Here is a 7,499-nt window from a genome sequence, read left to right as displayed (position 1 = left end):
TACAGGTCTTGAAAAAAACCCACAAAGTGTCACCTTTAACTGAGAGATCTCATCTCGTATAAACTGTCAGAAACAGCTTTTGCCCTTGAAGAGTCTTATAAGCTCTCATATTTTGAAGTGAGCTTAATTCTAGATTCTTACCCTTTGTTGTGTGGTAAAGCTGGTGTCCAGAAAGTTCAAATAAACTACTTCAATGAAATGGAATATTCCCAATAAATTACAGAAAGGAGTCAAATCCTTGGAGATTCTTGTTCAATTAGCCATCATTTAATCAACCCCAATGTGCCCAAACTTTCTATAGCGTAGGATGTGTTTATTGTTGTTGATATATTTTTTTATTATTATTTTTGTTTGTTGTTCAATGAGAGACTTTATTTTGGATGGTGAAAAAAAGAGCAATTGTCTCAATGCTCATTTTCTTCAAAGCATAAAACTGAAAAGACTGACCATATTCTGTTATTGCATTGACCTTTGGTGGATGAAACGTGATGGATTTGACTGCATTTCTTACAATAACTAGGTTTTAATCCTATTTCTAGAGGATATATGCACATCAAATTAGGAGTGCTCATGTAGGGTGCCTGGGTGGTTCAGTCGGTTAAACAAGCAACTTTGGCTCAGGTCATGGTCTCACCGTTCATGGTTTGAGTCCTGCATTGGGCTGTGTGCTGACAGTTCAGAGCCTGGAGCCTGCTTTGGATTCCGTGTCTCCCACTCTCTCTGCCCCTTCCCCACTCACACACTCTCTCTCAAAAATAAATTAACATTAAAAAAAAGGTGCTCACGCACATGTAACATTTAAGCATAACTAAGTAGTTTTTAGTGCTGAATAGGAATTTATGTATGGAACGGTCAGGAGCAGTATTTCTGAGATGGCTGTAGACTTCTAAAGACTATGGTGTGTAGAAGTGCGTTTCTCCTAGACACATAATAAGCTTCCAAATTTTTGTTTTCAATTCAGAAATGTCTGTAAGACACTTCAGGAATTCAGAGAAAGAAACATCAACAAAGCTGGATATTCTAGAAAAAAAAGTGCTTATGGCATTTACTTTCATATACTTTCTGCATATCTGCATTGAGTTTACTATATGTTTGATAAGAGTTATTTTTAAATTTCCCCAGGGTGCCTGGGTGGCTCATTCAATGAAATGTGTGATGGGTTCACGAGTTTGAGCCTGCATCTGTCAGTACAGAGCCTGCTTAGAATTCTCTCTCTCTCCCCTTCTCACTGCCCCTCCCCTGTTCTCCCTTTCTCAAAATAAACAAATAAACTTAAAAAAGAAAGAAAATTGCCAGACATTTTTCATAACTAAAAATCACCTCTCTCTTCTGTATAATCCTCAGGCATTTTGCATGGTCCACTATACTTTTTCCATGTGAAAAGGGGGGCTTGCCTCTTCTAATTATTCTGCTTCTTAGGCTGGAGATTTGTACATTAAATTGTTAGTTACTAAATATTAAGTCTGGAACAAGATATGACACTTCAGATATAGCAAAGGTAAATTATGGCATACAGCACTATTATAAGGTGTGCTACTATTTTTATAGTAACTTTACCCACTCTATAACCACAAATAAGTATTTGTCTAGTATGTGTGTCGTTTTAAGGAAATTGTGTTGCAGCTTGTAATTACTTGCTCAAACTTCCATCCATCTGCTCAAACTTAGACCTTGCACTGCCTCAAACGCACTTGAGGCAGGGGAAGGAAGAGAATGCTGAGTATGTTTTCTTAGAGCTGATTAAAGCCATTGTATTTACTTTGGTCCTTTAAGAATAAATTTGCTTTACTGTGGGATCAATGAGTCTACTACGTTTCTTTGAAAAGTAAAGTACTTATGATGTGGCAATTTAGAGAGAGAAGAGAGAGAAAATGTCAGCAAGCTCTTGGTTTTCCTCAGTGATAGTTCCATGTGTACAACAACTACTAAGTCTGTATTTCTCTCTCTCTTTCTCTCGCACCCACCCCCCCCCCCACACACACACGCACACACACACACACACCCTCCCCACACACAGCATTTGTAAAGCAGAATTCATTGCCTGAACTGCAAGGAAGACTTTCTCCCTCCTTTCAACCATTTATTTTTCTCATTAAACTGGACTTACTTTTTTTTTTTTTTTAGAAACCACTCAGATGGTGTCCTTTCTCTTTTATTCACCCAAAGTGGGAAAAGAACAATCATCAAGGGCAAAGAGCAGCTGTAAAAGCAGCACTCAAAGCAAGCTTCATGCTCAGGAAAGGACACTGCATCTCCTTCTCATGATTTCTGGTATTCTTCACGTTCAGAGAATCTTCTCTAGTAATGAACTATAGAAATGACCCCTGAAAGTATTATAGTCTTTAACTGGACTTACAATAACACTATTAAAAGTCTTTTTGTATACATTCCTCATTAATGCCCTTTATACTCTTCATGCATTTCTGTCTTTGAGCCATTTGCTCTTTATACAAGCATGTTTACACTGAGATTGTTTCTCTGCTGGGAATGCCCTTAAATTCATCCTTATTTACCAAAATCCTCATTGTCTCTCATATTCATGTATCATGTACTTTATCAAATATTCTCTCATTTCCACAAAATAGTGGATCTTTCCTTTATCTTTGCTTCCAAGATTTTGTTGCGTTTCTTTTATATTTGTGACAATTGGCCCTACACAATGATTAAATGTCTCCTTGTCTTTCTTTCCATCTAGGCTATAAAATCTGTAAACTTCTTCCATTAAAAGTCATGCTTTACATATATATTTGGAATGCACAGAGCATTAGCAGGTGTCTGCCAACCAGTACTCAATGCATGTTTATTAACACAGCATCAATGCTGTCATTCCTCTGGAAATGTAATCTTGCCTCTCTGCTTATGGAAATTTTCTGTCCTTCAGAAATCAGCTCTTTCTCGTCATCATCTGGTGACCCCAACCCTCAGTGATGTCTTTTTTTCCTAACTGGAAAGTTGTTTGGAGGATCAAAGGAGCTAAGATACAAGGAGAGTGTCTGGCACAGAGTCAGCACTATGTAAGCATTAGCTCTATGAGTTTCATTTATAGTTTGTAATGCACAGAGAGGTGATATACTCAAGAGTACCTGGTGGATAAGTGGTAGAGTGAAATGGAGATGTGGGGCCCCTGGCTTTCCATCTGGGTCTGTGATAGATTTCTCTAAGTCATTGAATCTTTCCCAAGATCCCTGTGACCCTGGCTGCTCGGTTAAGGAAGTATGCATAAAGAACACTCTAGAAAACAGACCATTTATTATTAGCTAGAGCCTAGTTCTGCTCTTTGAGAAAGAACTTTGACTTCTAGCCTAAGTTCTAAATTAAAATTAAATAAACAATTTTCTTGATCCTTTACATTGAGCCCTGACCTCATTCTTGCATGTTTTTTAAAGAGAGAGAGATACATCCCACAAGGATTGAGCTTACTTAAGACATCTCTTACTGTAAATATGGGAAGGATTAGAATAGTATTTTCATTTAATTACTGCCTATTATTTCCCAGGAAAATATTACAAATATTTGCAATATTACAATTATTTGCCAGGCAAATAATACAAATATTATCTCTGCTTCTTACTGCAATAATATATGGGAAACACTGGTATCCCTATTTAACCGATGAGAGAAAAGAAGCTCATGGCCTGTAAATGACTTGCCCAAATGTATTCAATAAAGGTAAGATGACAGAGTGTTAAATATGCCTGATTCCTGCCTCAAATAACAGGTGTTCAAATTTTGGGTTTATCATTTATCAATTATGTGATCTTGCTTTAGTTACTTAGGCCTTAGTTTCCTCATGTGAAAGTGGGGTGATAACATTATCCACCATATGTTGTTGCTGTAATGACTAAGACTTTATAAAAGATTTTAAAATGTCAGATTTAAATGAGAGGTAATATAATTTCATTCCAAATCTATGCGTTAGCCTCTATAAGCATGATGCAGCTTCTATTCAATTAATTCAAAAAATATTTATTCAGCATCTGTTCTAGGCTCTTGGAGTAAAGTCAGTGAACAAAACGGGCAAGGACTGTTGCCCTTGTGCAGCTTATGTAAGAGCAAGAAAAGACAGTCAATAAACAAAATAAAGAGGTAGATTATTTCACATTTTTAAAGAAGATGACAGTGCTATGGGAAATTAAAATGTAGCGAAGGTGGATTGAAAATATCTAGAGGTGCAATTTGTTTTTTTTTTTTAATTTTTAGAAAATGTTTATTTTTGAGAGAGAAAGAAAGAGAGAATGCAGGGGAGGAGCAGAGAGAGAGGAGGACAGGATATCTGAAGTGGGCTCTGTGCTGACAGCAGAGAGCCTAATCTGGTGCCCAAACCCACGAACCATGAAATCATGGCCTGAGCCAGATGCTTAGCCTACTGAGCCACCCAGGCACCCCATGGAGATACAATACCAAGTGGATGATCAGAGTCTAGCTTACAAAATAGATTACAATTGAAACAAGACTTGAAGACAATGAGGGGGATGGGGAACTTTCCAGGAAGAGAGGTTTTGCACAAAGTTCCTTATGTGGTTTGTTACCTGATATGTTTGAGCAACAGCAAAGAGGTCTCTGTGGTCAGGGGAAGAGTGATAGGTGTGGTCACAGCAATAGCAGGTCCTGTAAAATGTTGTAAGCCCTCATGAAGACTTTTATTTTTACTGTGCAGAGGAGTGAAATTACCTGATGAGTTTTAAAGGGATACCTCTGGCTATTGCATTAAGAACAGATCATAAGGGAACGAGAGCAGAAGCAAAACAGTTAGAAGGTGACTTCGATAACACATATGAGAGATGTGGTGGCTCAGAGCATGGTGGGAGCAAAAGAGTGGTAGAAAGTGATAATCTGGAAAAAAAAAGAAGTGATAGCCTGCAGGTGGATCCAATAGGATTTCCTTTCATATTAGTTGTGGATATGAGAGAAAGTGTAGATTTGAAGATGGCACAAAAAATTTTAGTCTGAACAAATGGAATGGGTGAACAGTCAGCATGGTAAAGATGGCTTTCAGCAGATTTTGTTGGGAATTGGCATTAAAGAAAAGATCAGAAATCCTGTTTTGCACATGCTGAATCTGGGATGCCTGCTGAATCTGGGATGCCAGTAGGAAGGGTTCAGAAGTTGTTCATCTTTATTTTGGCTATTTTAGCTTATGTACTTGCCAATGGTTTTCCCTTCAGCTTAATGTTGCCTTCTTAATTCTTCCATTTATTTTCTATCACTATCTAGGTTGTGTATTTGGTAATAAAGGGGCTTTATGATGTAATTATTCTAAATAACTTGTAGTGCTGAAAAACTGAAACTTATTAAATCCTTTTTCCTGATTGATTGATTAATTCAAATATTAAGTTCTCTTTTGCATTAAAGACAAGAAAAGATCATTTCATTGAAAAGTAATTGAACTGTATCCATTGTCATCTTTTATTTGCAAGATATAGTTCTATAAATCTGTTTTTGCATAAAACATATATTAGCAGAGTACATATATGTGCAGAAATTTTTTTACATATTTTTGTTTATTAATTCATTCTAGGATAGATATAATTATATTTATTTAACTATGCAATTTATAATTAAAATATTTAACTTTAAAATATTTAATATAATACACAATATATTTAATATAATATTTAATTGCAATTAAATATTAAATTAATTTAATTATGATTATATATTTTGCAAGCAAATTATTTACTTAAGCAAGAAAAAATAATTTATTGAAATAATAACAGTAGTCTATAAAAATAAAAGAACAGATCAGCTCCTGGAAAGACAAGAACTAGTCATTTTAGTAAAAAATGTAGACTTTGGTTTTACTTTTTAAAGAAAGTATCAAATGAAGCATACCACATGTGCTGATGATGCCGGTTACTCAAGCATTCATCTTCCTACTTTTGATTCTGGGGTTTCATTCCCTGGAATTCTAATGGAAAAGGCAGGGTACAAATGAAGACATGGCCCTCTTTGGAAATACCAACACTCCAAAGAGGGAATATACTATTACCCCTCCAGTAGCAATTTGTGGGTTTATGAAAGAACACATGTCAGAGAAGGACTTGCTTATGGATTTGAGGGAGATTGCAATATCAAGTAAATGTAATGACATACTTTAGCAAATGCACATGTCCGTAGAACTATGACATGTACTTAGAGAGATGAGAAAAGATTGAAAAAAATTTAAGATATTCACCTTTAAAAATGGGCAAATATATATTTTTGCTTCCCATAAAAGATAAGATTTAGTTTTTCAGGAAGCTCTTATTTTCTTTCCTCCCTCCTCCTCTCTTCTCAATTTGTTTGTAGGATAAGGAGCTCCATTTCTGCACATTGCTTTTGTAGAGAAATTGTTGTGCTTTTTAATTGTCAGACCAGAGTAAACTTGTTTAAGGCCAAAAGGAATTTGTCTTCTCGTGTACTGAAAGTACAGGAGACCTGAATTCAAGGTTCAAACAAAGTCATCAGAAACTGGGCTCGGTCCATTTTTATCACTGCCTTTTGCTGGCTTACCTTCATTTTCACCAGTCACACCATGCTAACTGCTAAGAAGCAAGTGAAAAAAGCACTTGTTTCTCTCCCAACTGTTACAGCAAAATACTATTTTGTAAAACTGCCTCCAATTGGGTCATATATGCCCCCGAATTAATCAGTGGATCTATGGAAATGCAATGCAGTCTTCCAGACTGATGGCCCATTTGGTAACTGGAGGAGGAGTCAGCTGAGGATGAAAGGAGCAGTGGTTTGCCAAAGAAAAATACATATGCTACTAAAAGTACATTGGTGAATGGTAAATGGCCAGAACAACAGATGCCCAGTTGAAGAACATTTAATGTGTTGAAAAGAGAACACACAGTATCTTCTCAAGAAACTTCAACAAATTTACTCCTTTTTGATTTTCTTATTCTGGTTGTAGTATGTATCAGTATTCTCCCAGACCCAAAACCTCAAAATAGTTTTTACACATCCCTCTTCCTTGGCTCAGTCATCAAGTTCTATGAATTTATCTTTCATAATGTCTTTTGCATCTGAACTTTTCTTCCCATTGTCAGTGCCACCTTTCAAATTTGGGCTATTACTAATTCTTACCTAGGTAGTTGCGTTAGCCTCCTAACTGATCTTTCAGCTTTCAGTTTCCCAGTATTTTGCAGATATAAATCAAATTTTATTTTGCTTTCTCACTTATGTTTCTATGATTGCTCAAAATTTTTATTTTATTCCTCAGTGCTGTAACATAAAGACCACTGTACTTCCTATAATATTTATCTAGGATCCAGGAATTTTATGTTTTAATTATTTTCTGCTTATTAATTGTTACTCTTATTTGTAAAAGTTATCCAAAATTGAGTTGAATTCAGTGCTAATTCTTTAATTTTCCCCACAGATCTAAAATTTCAGTAAATGAACATTATCTTATTGAAATTTTAGAGACATGGTATTTTTTTTCCTTAAGAAAAATGATACAGTATAGAAATTGTTTTAGAAAAATTAGTCTGACTGGGTGTTAGCTGAAGTTAACA

At 35.7% G+C, this 7,499-nt stretch overlaps 1 non-coding gene across 1 annotated transcript; it reads right to left on the bottom strand.

The window, feature by feature from the left end:
* Positions 1–2,126: 2,126 nt before the first annotated feature.
* LOC113599713 (small nucleolar RNA U3) lies at positions 2,127–2,343 on the bottom strand. The gene has a single exon (XR_003420620.1). It is a non-coding gene; the product is annotated as a small nucleolar RNA U3 (small nucleolar RNA).
* Between the last annotated feature and the right edge of the window lie 5,156 nt (positions 2,344–7,499).

Source organism: Acinonyx jubatus, chromosome C1 (assembly GCF_027475565.1).
Source record: "Acinonyx jubatus isolate Ajub_Pintada_27869175 chromosome C1, VMU_Ajub_asm_v1.0, whole genome shotgun sequence".
NCBI lineage: Eukaryota > Metazoa > Chordata > Mammalia > Carnivora > Felidae > Acinonyx > Acinonyx jubatus.
The sequence above is the reverse complement of the archived record's forward strand: the minus strand, read 5'-3'. Positions and strand labels throughout refer to the sequence as shown.